We start from the raw sequence: 15,909 nt of genomic DNA, 5'->3' as shown, positions 1-15,909 counted from the left end.
GAGCGAATCCCGTTTCAGTGTGAAATCAGGAGCCGTGGAGCTCGAACCTTTTCTGTGGAAATGGTGTCGTCTTTACTTGTAGTTGTGCTGGAGATCTTTTTCAGCCGCGGAAGTCTTGGGTGACGGTTTAAATGAGGACGCTAGTCTTTACTGAAGGGTCTGACCGGTTAGTTGCAGGGGGGCGGTTGGGGTTTGCGTTTTGGGTTTTGTCCCCCAGCCGAGCTGTTCTCAGCACACGTACTAGCTGTAAACTGACCTTGCTAGTGCCATGATGTCATTTTTATCCACAATCGTTTACATTACCGGGCAAAGGGGCGCAATCACACACCCCTCGCTCGCTGTGCAGGAAGCTCAGCGCGGTACCATTTACATTCGGAGGCAGATTGTGGAAATGAAATGTGCCCTCACCGTCTGTCCCATTATCTGAGTCGCACCTTCCGGCAGGGAGACATTCCTGGCATTCTTAATGGTGTGGAGTGGCATGGGCTCGACTCGCTGGTGTGTGTCGCGTCCTTTCCCACTGATACCCCCCGTCCCCCCATACCCTCCCTTTCTCTGGCCATGGACCGCGGGTGGCTGTTCCACCAGGTTTTAGATAAACGCCTGCTGAGCTGGGGGGAGGGTTCGCCTGCCTGCGGCGGGTGAGGAGGGCGGAACGCCACACCGGGAGTCACCGTCGCTCAGCTGTGTGTCCGTCTGTGTGTCTCCAGCAGGCTCCACAAGAAGAGGGGAGGAGGCAGTCCGGGTTCGACCACTGAAATCAGGAGATAAACCACTGAGGAACACCGGCGAGGTCCTCTTTTCTCCACCGTGAGTTCCCTTTTCACTCTGCTCTCTCTCCTCTGTGTGTGTGTGTGTGTGTGTGTGTGTGTGTGTGTGTGTCTGGAGCTCCAATGTAGCGCTCAGAAATGCCAGCCCTCACCTGAACTGCGCAGCGACTTGCTTCGGAAGCCTGGCGCCGGTGCTCGCCGTGTCGCCCAGTAACACATGCGACACACCGTGAGCAAAACACGTCTCGTTTCTCGTGGCAACCTAAATCCAGCAGCGGCTCAAAGGGAAGCTCGACTCTGATACGGGCTCTCGCCAAGTGCAGAGGTTCCGCCGCCGTGCAGCCCGGTGAGGACTGGAAGGAGGCGCCTCCGTGTCCACGCTGAGTCGATGAAGAGGTGTGTGCGCTCTGTAGGGAAACCAAGCACACTCCAGGCCTGTTTCACGTCCTCATGAGACTTGACGCTCCCCTGTGGGACTATGGGCTGCGATTGGCTGCTCCCCGTCATTCCCGGCGACACGGTGGAGTACCCATTTCCTTTCTGGTGTGAGACCATGGTTGAAACCTTTCTGGACAAGCCCATTGAGATGATAAAGCTCCATGGTGGCTGGAAGGAGGTGACACGAGGTGAACTTCCGCAGCTAACCTGAACTGCTCCGCAAACTGACATGTCATCGTCTGTCATGATTGCCTTTGTGTTTCGCATCAGTTCTACAGCAGCTATCCCTGTATTGCAGTGGCGCAGGAGTAACGCTGTGCTTCGACACCCGCGCGTCTGCGGCTCTTCGTCTTCTGTCAATCCACCGAATAGCGGGTCTGTGTTGAGGTTTCCCCCAAACTTGAGTGACCTCGTGCTGCACAACTGCTGGACTTCAAGGTTTGGATCGTGGCACTGGATCCCATCTCACTGGAGAGAAGTGTGCCTGTGAAATGTATGTTTTCAGCCGTTTGGCGATGTTTGACATAACGTCAGCTGATAGGTATGTGTTCTTCTTGTCCTGCCGTGGTGTCTTACAGAAGGATATGGCAGGACAACTCTAAGGACCGCAGGCTATTAGTAGTACTGAGCGCAGTGCTGTGACCCTCACTCTCCGACACAGCTTAAAATGTGAGGTTTGTACACTAAGCTGCTTACTGTTATTTACCCGTTTGTACAGCTGGGTAATTTTTACTGCGTCATTTCAGTATGCGTACCCGGATCGAGGGCGCTACAGCAGGAGGGAGGCTCAAACTTGGGTCCTTGAGATGGCGAGGTGTCAGGTCAGACCGCAGCGCTGCCGGTAGATATGGGTGGAGTAATTTTAAGCAAAGTCAGCTGTTTTGGATGAAGTGACTGGGAAAAAATAAGTAGTAATAATAATAATAAGATTTATAATAATAATAGAGGAAGAGGAAGCTGTTTGGGTGGATGTGATTTCTGCTCTGTCTTAATCAAAGCTGCTGTCTGCTGCAAACACACAGCTTTTAATCCTGGGTTGTGTTACGTACTGTAGGTGCGGTTAAGGGGCAGTGCGTCTTTGTGGGCCTCAAACTTTCGGGTCTTAACCGGAAGTCAGGGCCGGATCGTATTGACCCGGATCCATCCTTGCTGGTATCGGAGAGCTTCCTCTTTCGCAGGAGGTCTTGCTCCCCTCATTTCTGAGTTGGTTATCAGCCACCCCCTGGGGGAGAACTGTAGGGCGCCCGGAGGAGTATGGGGTTTCCTTCTGGAGAGTATCCCGGGTTCGAAGGCCGGGTGTAGGCCGACCCATCGTCGAAGCTCCCTCAGCAGACACGTAATTAAATGTTAATTACCCAAATGTTAATTAAAGATATTGACCCAGATATCACATGTGGTATAAGAACACTCCCCCAAGATGGGTTTCTTACTGCCCTCGCACCCAGCTCACAGCTGCCGTGTTCCGGTGCTCAGCCGATAATATGTTATTCTTATGTTTTCTTTGGTTGTGTGGGATATTTATAATTCCCTTTATGTGCCATCAATGCAGTCCTCAGAGTGCTGGTGCAGTTATTTTTACCATCCCGTCTATTCGGTGCTCAGCAGCAGTTTGCTTTCGATATGCAAATATCGTTTTCATCATGTAGCCATGTGTTTATTAAATGTCTCTATATTTAAATGTGTATGTGGTGCATTTCATCAGTAAGTGACATGTTCAGTACTTTTTTCTCTGAAGTAACTTACAGGTAGTTTTTTTTTTTTAAAAAAACACTAAGCTGCCTCTACTGATTTACCCATTTATACAGCAGCGTAATTTTTACTGTATCAACTTATGGAGGTGGGATTTGGACTGTGGACCTTTAACTCCAAGGAGACAGCTGTAACTGTACCTTTTACTGTATAGGGGTAGTAATGTACCATGTTTCCTTCCACCAGTGCTATTCCCTTCTGTTATACTGTTTTAAAACACAGCTGGTAAACTGGTATTTGATGGCTTCGCTGCCCTTGCTCAAGTTACGAAATGAGGAAGTTACGAAATTGTGGCGTTACAGAAAGCGCTGTGGCGACGGTACGCTTTAGACTGATGGACGGGGCTCTGTCCGGTGTTGCCGCGTGTCGCAGAACGTTTCGCCTCCTGTTCTACATCGTTCTGTAATTTAATTATTCAGCACAACCTTCAACCCGTCTTGTGATTCACTTACTGCTCCACAGAGTCTGTGTCCTTTGGTGTGTTCACTGATGGCCTTTGTTGTTTGTGTGTGTGTGTGTGTGTGTGTGTGTGTGTCGCAGGTTTGCCTCAGGGCCTGTCGCAGCCTGAATACACCAGCGCTTGCCATATAAATCACGTCTCGTCATTAAAGTTGCGTTTCCCGTGTGGTCTGTATGCCAGCGTGACCTAACGTGTGTGTGTGTGTGTGTGTGTGTGTGTGTGTGTGGCTGGTATTTCTCCTCCTGCCAGGCACACGTTTGCTCATTGGATGGGAGAGGGCGCTAGACAGCAGGTACCGAAAGGGGGTGAAAGGGCCGTTCCGGAACTGTTGAGCAAAGCGCTTTGAGCGTCGCGTCAGGAGACAATGAAAATACCGATCCTGGTGTAGAGTTTCGCAAGGACGTGGGAAAACACAATGGAATTCGGGAGTGGAAAAGTGACTTTTTAACACTGACACTCATGTGAGGCATCTTGCTGCTTCGAACACACTCTGTGCAAAGTCCCTGACAAAAAGAAAGGCGTTTAAAGGTTTTGTACAGGGCAGCAGGGGGCGTAATGGTTGGAGGTACTGCCTTCCGCTTGAAGAACCTGGGAATCCCGCTTCCTGCTGTAATACCCTTGATCAAGGCATTTACCTCAACTTGATACCGTAAAAATTACCCTGCTGTATAAACTGGAAAATCAGTGTTTGTAGCACACGCTGCAAGTCGCGCTGGAGAATAGCATCAGATAAATAAAAATATGTGTTACATTCAGGTATTTGGACCTGTGTGTACTTTATTACTCTTCACGTTTGCTTAGAGAAAAAAGAGTTTTGACAAATTGTGCATAAATATGAAAAGTAGATATTTAAGAATACTTGTCCCAATAGCATGAGCCGTTTTTGAACATGATCCATAACATTGAAATGAAATTCATTAGATTTTTTTTTTCCCCCTCCCCTCTCCATTTTCACTGGGGATTGGAGGAGATATCCGTAAACTGTCTCAGAAAAGTTTAATAAGCAGCTTAAAGTGTCGTGGGGTGTGTTGTAGTACTGTACAGCGCAACTCATCCTTTAATTCACTTTGAGTTTTCCATTTTCAGGAGTTCCCAGTGTTTACGCTTCCATAGAAAAGCCTTATCGGCAAAAGATCTCCGAGTCATTGTTAGAAATTTCCAGATCCTGTCTATCACTTCCACCGGTGTTACTCACGCAGAAAGTGAGATCCAGTTTTGGGCAGGTATCTCACGTAATATTTTAGTATCGTAAAACCACATCGGTTCCAATGTGTGGGTTCAGTGTCCGTTAAAGATATACAGCAGCCTGCTCTCGTCAAAGTGTTCGGTCGAACCTTGGTCCGGTGGTGCTCTGTCCAGTTCAGCACAGCAGTCAATTTAGGTTATTGCAGTCACATTGATTTTAGAAATTGCCCCACTCAGCTTAAAAAACATCTGATGAACCCAGTAAGAGTTACGCTGACTCCAGGCTGTGATTGGCTGAGTGAAATCTTCACCAGCGCTCTGATTGGTCATGTCTGAATTCACTTGTTGACAGGCTCCTGATTGGTCCTGTTTCAGGTTCACTCTTTGCACCAAGACTGATTGGTTGTACCTGTGATTGAAGCCCCGTGCCACGCCTGTGATTGATCGTATCCAAGGGTCAGGCCTCATTCAGGGCTCGTAATTGGTTCTGCCCTGGCCTCAGACCTCGGGCCAATATTTGGACGGTTTGCGTCCAACACCGAGTTCTCGCGCCAGCGCCTCGATCGACAAGAGTGACGGGGAAAATGGGATTTCACCAGGTGCCTCTGGTGCGATTAGCGCTCTGCGGTCGGCTCGCCGGGTCTGGCTCCACTTTGCGTGGCAGCAGGAAATGAAGAAACCTAGCAATCGGGTCTCGACCCAGTTACCATATGAAACAACCGCGCTCCCCGCCCACCGCAGCACAGCCAAGGGCGCACTGTATTACATTTCTTTCTACTGTGCCTGCGGCCTTATCTGTGAATTTATAAGAGCGCCGGTGTTACTGATGGAGGCTTCACGCTATTTTTATTAACAGAGCAAAAACTGAAAGGCACGCAATCTCTTTGCAGGAATCTGCAGCTGGAACATTGTGGCTCCCGTGGAAGAGAGGAAGCGGTTGCTCGTGGAGCAAGGAGACGGTTCCTTAATGGCCTTTCGAGCATAATGGCAGTACAAAAAGTAAAGATTTTTAAAAGTGTAATTATGTAGCCTGTACATTAATGAACACTTTGATTTGTCCGGGAGCACCAACCGCTGATGTGGTGGTATCGAGAAAAGTGGACTTACCGTGAGCTTTAAAAGGCTGCATTTCAGGTGTAAGTGTACAATACACACAGGTAGAGCCTGTGTAATACACACAGACGCAGGCGTCGAATACACACCGGTGAAGGTGTATCATACACACGGGTTTTATTAAAGGAGAGTCTTTTTGTGCCCGGGTTTATACACGTATACAGCGGATAGCACTGGTGCCTCACAGCTCCTGGGCTGTGTGTTGGGATGTGGGTTCGAATACGGTTCGGTCTGCGCTGAGTTATCGTGGCTTTCCTCCAGGTGCTCTGGTTTCCTCCCACATTCTAAAACCGTGCATTTCAGGCGAAATGGTGGTTCTAAATTCGCCGTTTTGGGGGGAAGGGGGCTAACCGTCTAATGGATTGTTGTCCCATACAGGGTGTACCCTGCTTCATACCATGTGTTACCAGGATAGACTCTGCACCACCACGACCCTGCATCGGACAAGAAGCCGTTGATAATGGATAAATGTTTACACGTGTTTGTGTCATTTGTAATGTTTAATTTATAATGTGTGTGTATACAGTGTATTCGTGTTTGCTTGTGGAGATGTATGGTGGCACCCTGCTTTTGCAGGGAAAACTCTGAAGGCCTTTTACTCCTCCTGCTACTGAATATGACTTTACCATCATTCCCGCAAGGGAACATGTCTCAGACCTCCAGGAATGCAGCCGTCCTCCGCGACCCTCCGGGCTCCTGCCAAGGGGCGTAACAACCGTTCCTCCATCGCTTTGCAGGAGCGTCATAAAAGCTCATAAGCGGGATTGTTGACAGCCATCGACCAGTTGCAGGAAGGTGGTGGCCCTTGCGCAGCACCTGCCTCCCAAGCTGTGTTTTAATGGTGTGTGACAGGAGCGATCCTTACTGCCAGCGCGCCTGGCGTCTAGCGGTGGAGGCGGGTCCCACCGCAGCCGGGCGCCTCTTAGCTCCATGTTTCTCACGGAGCACAAAGTCAGCCAGACATTGGTTGCAGAGAAGTGATTTCTCGTGATTATTCTCTCACAGCTGCTCATTAATAGCACAGCTTTTGGCGTGTTGCCGAGAGTCACGCACTCGCGGTTGGGAAGTGTGTAACTCGTGTTGTTCGTAACTTCAAAGGCCCCGACACTAAATTATGATTAGCGAAACATGTATGTTACACACCGTCCTCAGTTTATTTGCAGGTTCACTTTTGTAAAATTCTTGCATGTATCAGCAGTAAATAAGTACTGCACAGTATTGTAGTTACAGTACTCTACGCTACTTGTGTGAAGAACGTCGGTACATACGGTATAACCAACTGTACTTAAGTCACAAATCCGCAGCTATGTCTTTCTCCTAATGTAATGCACAAATTCTATTTTCTATGACATGTACGTTTGTTTGGAGAAAAGTGTCTGCTAATTGAATAAATGTAAATGTACAGGCTGTCTAAATACTTTTTGTCGTTATATTAACTTTGAGCGATATTAAAAATATTGAAGATTAAACACTTTTATTGCCAGACTCCTGCTGGATGGCAGTTGTTGACCAGTAATGTCATCCTGTTATTGATCACCAGGTAGGAACGCCAGGCACGAGCTGTAAACACTGTGGAAGTGAACTGAATGAAGGCAGGCCCACACGTCTAGTCCGTGTGAGCGCTCTTTACTGCCTTCTACTGGCTTGGAGGGTGAGCACAGGTTGTGTTTGCTACGAAAGAATAGAAACTTCTGAATATGGGTACACTTTACCAAACTGTTCATAACATGAGCTGCGTGTGTGTGTGTGTGTAGGTCTTACATTATTGAGAGTGTTGTGCTGAGGGGCACTATTAAGGCTGCCCGTTTCCCCGATGCAGACCATCAAAGTCGCACTTTTCCTACACTGATTTGTCTGTGCCTCTTTTCTCGAGATGTGTGAAAATGAGCTGTCGATCCCGGTGGCCGCGGGCAGCCGAACGACACCCTTTCTACGTTAGCTATTTCTGCGCCGACGATTGCGTAACTCCCGGTGGAGATGGAAACGCAGCGTGGCGTGTAAAATGGAAAGTGTCCCCTAGTTAGGCGTCCCGCGTGCTTCACTGGAGCCATTGTGAGCCCTCTGCTTTGTTACATTGTCCTGAAGCATCCGTTATGGTACGGCCCGACGCTGCACCCCCCCGCGGCACTTTTAAAAGGCCATCAAGACCGGTCCCGCCGCCGCTGATTGCAATTAGCCTCCCTGGGGCCCCGTAGGAACTGGACAGGGGATGTCCAGCATCGCTGTTCTCATTTGCGGGGTGAAAGGGTTCTGGCGGCACCTAGCCACAGGACGTACAAGAGCTCCTTTTCCAGTCATTAGAGCTGCTGAAGTTGGTGTGTGTGTGTGTCTGTGTGTGAGACCAAGAGAGTGCAGCGCTTCTCATTGTGTGCAGATTTATTTTAGCGACTCGCTAAACAGTTGCAGACATTTGCTACGTCGTGACCCTGTCTCTCTGAGGACTGAGCTCAGAAAATACGCAGTTGGGGTTTTGACCCTCTCCGGTTGCAATTTAGCATCAGCTGGTGCAGATTCTTCCTATTGCTAGTGTTTCTTTGGCTCTGAGAGGGTTAATGCAAAACTGCCCCGAGTCTTCAAATATGTCTCCCTGGTGCAGCGGAAGAGCCGGCGTCACTATTCTAAGGGAGGGCGCCCATCGCGGCCGAGCCAAGTAACGTGTCTAACGCAGTTCTGACATTTCGACGTGTGTCCTGTTTGCTCGCTTGCCAGCTCTCACCGGGGCATCGGTGTTCATGTCTCTACACCGCCTTATTGATCACAGCGTGTGAGATGATGCCGCTTCTCCTCACATCTAATTTGACATAACTCGGCTTACGATGCCATAATTTTCATTTATCTATTCATTTACACACACACTATCTCAAATTGCTTGTCCCGAGTGGGGTTGCAGTGAACCGGAGCCTAACCCAGCAACACACGGCACAAGGCTGGAGGGGGAGGGGACACACCCAGGATGGGATTCCAGTCCGTCACACGGTACCCCAAGCAGGACTCGAACCCCAGACCTGCCAGAGAGCAGGACCCGGCCAAACCCGCTGCGCCACCGCACCCCGCTGCTCTATTTATTTATTTATTTTTAAAACCTTCATATTACTTTAATTTCTGATATTAAAAAAGTTACCGAGACCGTCCTTTTGCTCGTCGCAGTGGAAGTTGATTTAGGGGCGGCTGGCAGCATAGTGGTTACAGCTGCTGTCTTTGGACCCGAAGGTTGCAGGTTTGAATCCCACCTCTGGCCGTAGTACACTTGAGTGAGATACTTACCCTAAATTACTCCAGTAAAATTTCCCAGCCCTATAAATGGGTAAACATTTGTCAGTAACTTAACATTGTAAGACAAATAAATTGAAATGTAGTGCTGTCTGTCCTGGTCAATGAACCCAAGTTTAAGTAAAACAAATCTGGTGGTTGTCAGGTGCAAGTGGTCTGTCATGTGTTTGCTCAGTTCTAAGCCTGACTTGTCTAATGAAGAAAGGTCCATTGCTCTGGTGAAACTGACCTTAGTGTGTGCTGAAATGAACCCATGGGTGAATTACCCCACTGTCCACATGTGTCCAGTGCATTCTTCATTTTATGCATTTCTTTCCATCTTGAATCGAGAAGCTTGTAGGTTTGATATCTGCTTATTTTCTCCTGCTGGAGATGAAACGGCGCCCACAGTCGCCATTTCGTTTTCAGAGGAATCCCCTCTTTGTGGAGTGTTGCTTCTATGAGGTTTTGTTTTCTGTGCTCAGGGACACCGGCGGTATTTGCTTGGCATTCATTCCTGGCACCACCTTCAGATGTTCTCTTTCAGTCCCTTGACCTTTCTCCGTGTGGGTGTGCGAGACGCCCTGCGAGCTGTGTGGAGCTCTTGCAGAGAGCAGGCGAAATCCAGGCCTCAGTCCCATCTCCATCTCCCATCACAGGTGAAGATGTGATGAACTGGTGTAGTCCAAGAAGTTCACAGTCCAAAGAGATGTCCACCACTTCTATGAGTTACCTGGATAAGTGCTGAAGTCTGAGCTGAAACGGTCAAAGGATCTGCATCCCGATATCTGCAGGGTCTGACCTCCCTGGAGCCCAGAAAGAGCCCTGTACTCCTCCACCTCCGGTCACTTGCTGGTCCCACTCAAGTCTGAGTCAAAAGTCTTATTTCTTGGTTTCATCTTTAATGAGATGGAACAAACTCCCTCTGTCCCTCTGAGTTGCTGAATCCCTGTCAGCATTTCAGAAGGTTCTCAAGCCTTCTCTCCTGTTCTTCTGACTGCTCTAGAAACTTGGATCTCACCATCTGTCACGGTCACCTTTGTCTTTCTTATCAGTTCAGGGTGCAGCTACTGTCAAACGAGGCCCAGTGGTTTGACAGTCGCATGTCTCTATAAATGACTCATCATCTTTTGTGAAATGCATTGTAGTTTTTTATGTTGTTGTTTACTCTGAGCTGTATGTCGCTTCAGAGAAAGCGTAAATGTCTGAGTGAGTTTCATTTCCACGGTCCCAACAACCTTGCGCCGATACGCCAAGTTCCCCTTGAAACGCTCATAGAATTCGCCCTTCTGCGCTGCCTCCCACCTCGAGCGCTGAGCATCGCGAGTAAATTGAATGAGTTATTGGATCGCCGCACAGGGCCCGAGCTGATCGTGGGCATTGTTTATTACTCTCAGAACTGCTGCTGGCCTTCAGGGCGCTGGATTCAGATTTACTGTTGCCGTTCCCTCGTGCTTGCAGGCAAAACAAAAACGTAATAACGTTCACGCTCGAACTCTGGAAAGAAAATTCTCTGCTTTCCTCTCAAAACTTGTTCTGGATCAATAAATCACTGCCGTGGTCACTAGCAGTACGTCTGCGCAGGTTCAGTTGGGGAGGGAGCTGTTGGTTGTCCATAAAGTTTTATTCATTCAGTGCGAGACACAAGGTTTTGTCATTCAGAACAAAACTGTTAAGCGTCGTAATCGATATGCTGTTCCGTAGTTGTGCTGAGTGAAAGGAGATTTGCATTTAGGCTCTTGGCAGCGGCGTTTCTCCCAAGCGGCAGACGACTCGGAGTAAACAGATGAGCGTCAACAGATGGGGGGGTGGAGGGGTTACATACAAACAGCTTATTTGTTTGGTGAAGCCGTTATCAAAGCGCACGTGTTGGACAGGTGTTAAAGGGCATCTTTTAATTCTGGCCCATATTATCTCAAAAATGACTTTCCCGAATGAGGTGACTGTACTACCCTATAGTACTTTACTCCACCCGCCCCTCAACCCCCTTTATCCTGTAAATATTGTATGCTTATTTATTTATTTGTTACCCTTCATTTGTGATTTCAGTCTCTTCAGTGTTTCTTTTTTCTGCCCTCATGTTGTGTGCTTTGCTGTTGTAGCCTCTTTTAGTTTTCCCCACGGGAGTAATAAAGGTTTCATTCATTCATTCATTCATTCATTCACAGTACATTTTCAGCAGTGCACTTAGTTTGAGTCTAAAGATGTTGGACAGATTTATTGTCTGAGGTCTCGCCGGCCAGCACCCCTTCACTGTGGGGTGGGGGGGCATCTAGGAGCAATCCGAGAGTTAGCTTCCCACCCCCCTTTTCCCTGGCGGTTAAGATAAGAGCGGGACCTAATTCCCCTGGGCAGCAAATGCTCTCTGATCAGTGGTAATTAAATGCCACTCTGCTGCATTAGTTATTGCCTGGTGAGTGAGCCCAGGCAGGAGATAAACTGGACCGCGGTCCAGATAACGGCGACATTGCAGGCTCTCTCACCCGAGAGCCATGTCCCCACGTGACACGAAGCAGCTTGGTCCGACACACCTGTGCCGCCCTCACCTTCAGGAAGTCGCAGTGCGGTCCGTCCCCCCTGAACCGAGGGTCTCGGAGCAAGAGGAGTGTTCTGAACATCTGGTTCTGGAAGGTGATCCGACCCACTGGGTTGGTGCCAGCCCTTGGCCCCCAGCTCCAGCTGTCTGTTGTGTGGCGCTGACCTTTGACCCGCCAACATGTTGGACCACTAGAGGTCTGCGTACGCTTGACCTTCTGCTCTCTGCGTTTCAGTGCCTTTTGATGTGGAGAAACAGGACATCACACCGCAGTTCCTGTTTTTACCCTCGACCCTCCCAGTTTTTAGTGCCTCGGGTGCCTGTTGGGGGAGTATTTTTACTCTCAGGGTTGATTCTCTTTATACAGCGCCTGTTGCATGACTCATGGTAGTTCTGCTGAAAAAATTTGACACGTGTATACAGAGGGGTGTGTGCATATGTGAACCCTCATCTTGACAACCGTGACTTCTGCTCATTTAACTAATTTGGTGTAGTGGTAAATAGCGATAGAAATTATTCAAAAATCGTCTCACCGCAGTCAGACATGCCTCTCAGTTGCTGTTTGGTGGATGTGTGTTACACCCTGTTAGTCTTCTTCTTCCCGCTTAACACACCCCAGACTCAGCTCTTGCAGGTGGTCTGGCTACCACATCGCCATGGCGGCGGCGACGGCATCCATTCTCTGCGGTTCAACATGGTGCTGTCCAGAGCCAATCCAGAAACAGCGGCACTTGGCTCCTCCCCTTCCTTCTCCAGCATTTACAGAGCGCATTGGAACAGCGTGTCAATGCGGTCACCGTTACCACTGACCTCTGACGGTAATACCAGGTTTAACCCTTGTACTTTTGGCCCTTAATACAAACACGAGTCAGGACCATTCCGTCTCACAGGTGGAATGCGTCTCTGCAGCGCGCCTTGGGATGTGGATTTTAAAGGAATATGTGCTTCTTGTTTTTGTCCTTGATTCTGGGTGCCTGTAGCACATCTGGGCCGTGCCGGGTTCAGGGAGCGGCCAGATGTGTGCGGTGCAGGGTAAATTTACAGATTTTTTTTTTCCTCCTTTAAATAAAAAATAGAAAACAAACAGTGCAACCACAGACTTGGTCAAAACAGACCTTTCATCTGTGACTGCATCCACCACACTCAATGCGGTCATAGCTGCCCAGTACAGCGATGACTTCCCTCTATTCATTCATTTGTATGTACTTGTACTTTGGCTGCGCCTGACCCTCATCTCTTAATTAGGTGCAGCCGACAATCCAGGAAGTGGGCATTGGCCAAATGGTATCTTCTAATGGTCCGCAGAATTTTTTTTTTTAATTATTCAGATTGATTCTATCGTTTTCTTTTTTTTCAATCTCTGGCTCCAGGTTCTGTAGAGATGTGCAGGAAAAACATTGGGGTTCAGTTCTTCAGGATCAAGAGTGAGATGACTGCTTGGTATAGGAGGTTGGACGTGTCCTCAGAAATCAGTGTGACCCAGCTTGGCCCAGATGAGCTTTGTTGGCCCCCTGGTAGACCCTGGACGATGCAGTCCTGGGAGTCTTCTTTTCGTGGCACGGAATTAAAAAAGTGTGAGGGGGTGCTGTAGCGCAGTGGGTTGGCCCGGGTCCTGCTCTCCGGTGGGCCTGGGGTTCGAGTCCCACTTGGGGTGCCTTGCGGCGGACTGGCGTCCCGTCCTGGGTGTGTCCCCTCCACCTCCAGCCTTACGCCCTGAGTTGCCGGGTTAGGCTCCGGTTCCCCGCGACCCTGAATGGGACAAGCGGTTCAGAAAGTGTGTGGAATGAACAAGCAGCACCGGCAGTGCAGTAGCTAAATACTTAGATTAGATTTGAACACCGAGATGTCGTGATGTCAAGGAACTTGTTCTAAAAGTTCTGTGAATGTGGAAATGGGCCCAATTGTATGTTGCAGTGATTGAAAGAGGCATGCAGACAATCATGCAGCTGTTGTCCACTGGAGACGATATTTTCGAGTTACATAATTCTGTTCCTTTTCTTTTTCAGTGTTTTATGGTATAATTTCCACCTCTTGGTGTTTGTGATTATGCTTTTATTGGTGAGAAATTAATGTTTTCATCTCCCCTTTAAGCTGAAACCGTGACCTCCGCAGTGGAAAATTTCCCTGCTTCGCTTACTGTGTTGTTTTTACGAAGACAGGGAAAGACCTCATCTTTGGTGGAGGATTCCCACCACAAAGCTGTACCCATGTGTGTCCCTGCCTTGGAGCTACATATGACTCCCTTAAGCTCCCCAAGCCATGTTCCTCATAACCGCTCCCCACTTCTTTCTGTTCCTGCCCTATAACCTGACCTGAGCCCCTATATCACTGTACCATAATCTCGACCTGAACTTCTATAATCCCACCCCTAATCATGATCCATACCCCTGTAGCCCCATTTCATAATCATGACCCATACTTACACCCGAACCATAGTCAATATCCGTATCCCACACACACAGACCTTACCATCACCCTAGGATGTTCCGGTCTCTGATCTGGACAGCCTGTCTTCTGAAACTGTTACTTTGGAGCAAGTGTGGGCTTCACAGTAGATCTTCTTGAGCTCGTCCTCGTAATGCACCGAGCAGGCAGATAATCCAGCCCCTTCTGTGGCGCACTTCCTCTCTGAGTGACATCACGTGGAAACTGTAGCGTGTTTAAAAAGATTTCATGTTTCACACTGCTGGGACTGGAGGGCTGGTGTTGGAAAGCAGCACTTTCTGGTGCCTCACAAACTGCGCTCATATCAACCGTCTGGCTCCCAAAGCCTGGGCTCTTGTAAGAGCTGGGATGAACATGGGAAACCACCTGTTCCGGAGTAAAAACACGGTGATGCAGCTTTTTTATACTCTATTTCGCACAGCCTTCGGTGTACGTTAGGGTTTTGTGTGATGCCACATTTTCCTCGCAGGGAGTTGTTACTGACTGGAGATATGCTCCTCCAGGGCCTCAACACATATGTTATTGATGCCTGATTTCATACCACATGGCCGTCACAGGAAGCCCAGTGCTGTTGGGGTGTGGTCATGAGGTTGGTACGGTTTAACAGTTAGTAGGGAGGGGTTGGTCAATGTGTGGTTGGGGTGTGGCTGAGAGGGCGGTCGGGGTTGCGGTCGCTGCAGTGCTCAGAGCGATGGAGGAGGGGCGGAAAAACGGGAGCAGCGGTGTAGGGCAGTTGAGCAAAGCACTTGGTTAGGATGGCAGACGGGCAGCAGCTCTGGGGTGGCTGCGAAGAGTGCCAGACCTCGGTCAGCGGACCATTCCTTCTCGCTACTACCACGGTGGTCCTCTGAGGAGAGATGTCACCGAGGGTCCAAATGAAGCGGCCTGCAGCATTAACACTAATAATTGTCTCGAGGTAATTGGGCCTGACGGTTAGTCGTCTGGGGGACGCTGGAGATCTGCTGTTCCCATGGCTCTTCCTCCACATTCTCCACACTGTTTAAACTGAGGTTTAGACCCCAGACTCCCTCACTGACCATGTATCGCTGCATTCGGTTTTTTCCCCACAAGTCGAACTGTCGCACTGTTAGAGTTAAGGTTTGTTGTTCCTTCGGCAGATGTTCTCATTTGTACGAGGTGGAGCGCCGCGCCAATAACAGCAGCTCCTTCTCCTGTGGTGTGGTGCTGCGTATCTACAGACAGCGTAGACTTCCTCGGAGGCTGAGCTTCTCATCAGGCCGCAGAAAGCAGCTTCCCCCCTGCCCCATCTATTAAGCCACGTAGAACCGGCCATATGCTGGGCTTCACTTTTCAAAGCCCCAGAGAGCCACCCCATGCTGCCAGCCTGCTCTCCTTATCACTTCTTTTATTGTATTGTCCTTAGTTATCCACTTCTCGGGAGATGATCTCCTAATTGTTGTCTTGGTTGTTGGCATCATGTTCCTTGTGATTGTGATCCTGTCTACTGGATATAAGGAAAATGCGACTCGTTCCCAAAACTGTATAGAAGTGTGTGTCTGCATCCACATCTCAGTCTCTTGGTGTGTTAGTAATTTGAGAGTGTTGCATTATGGGAAGTGTTAGTGAATCCTGCCAGTGTGTCTGTCAGCCCATACTGGGTGTGTTGTTAATATTTATTTGTTTATACTTTTATCCAAAGCAACTTATGACTATCTACCCATTTATACAGGTGGATAATTTTACCGGAGTAGTTTAGAGAAAGTATCTTACTTCATTCATGCCAGGTCGTAAAAATGATGATCGTGAAGGTGAAGAATGGCCAGAATGGGGATGTGCGCCCTGTAGGAGTGTGTTTCCTCATGGGGGGGGGGGAAGCTATGCTGTCTAAGATGTACAAATAGAAAAACGGTAATTATTAACATTTACCTGGTACCTTTATCCAAGGTGACCTACAGTGCTAGATACACTGCACTGAATTCCCTACAAGTAGGTAAGAGACACAC

The 15,909-nt window shown here is 48.9% G+C and overlaps 1 protein-coding gene across 4 annotated transcripts in view; it reads left to right on the top strand.

The window, feature by feature from the left end:
* The window catches only part of peak1 (pseudopodium-enriched atypical kinase 1), an 87,554-nt gene that overhangs the window by 49,500 nt on the left and 22,145 nt on the right, over nucleotides 1–15,909 (top strand). For 2 of the 4 annotated variants that reach the window (XM_029252339.1, XM_029252340.1), the window contains one exon: nucleotides 714–810. The gene's annotated coding sequence lies outside the window, so the exon portion shown is untranslated. Of the gene's footprint in view, nucleotides 1–710; nucleotides 811–14,301; nucleotides 14,333–15,909 lie in introns of those variants that run through there. The other 2 variants (XM_029252338.1, XM_029252343.1) reach the window with 2 other exon arrangements.

Source organism: Scleropages formosus, chromosome 5, assembly GCF_900964775.1.
Source record: "Scleropages formosus chromosome 5, fSclFor1.1, whole genome shotgun sequence".
In the NCBI taxonomy this organism is placed as follows: domain Eukaryota; kingdom Metazoa; phylum Chordata; class Actinopteri; order Osteoglossiformes; family Osteoglossidae; genus Scleropages; species Scleropages formosus.
This window is presented reverse-complemented; position numbering and strand designations above follow the sequence as displayed.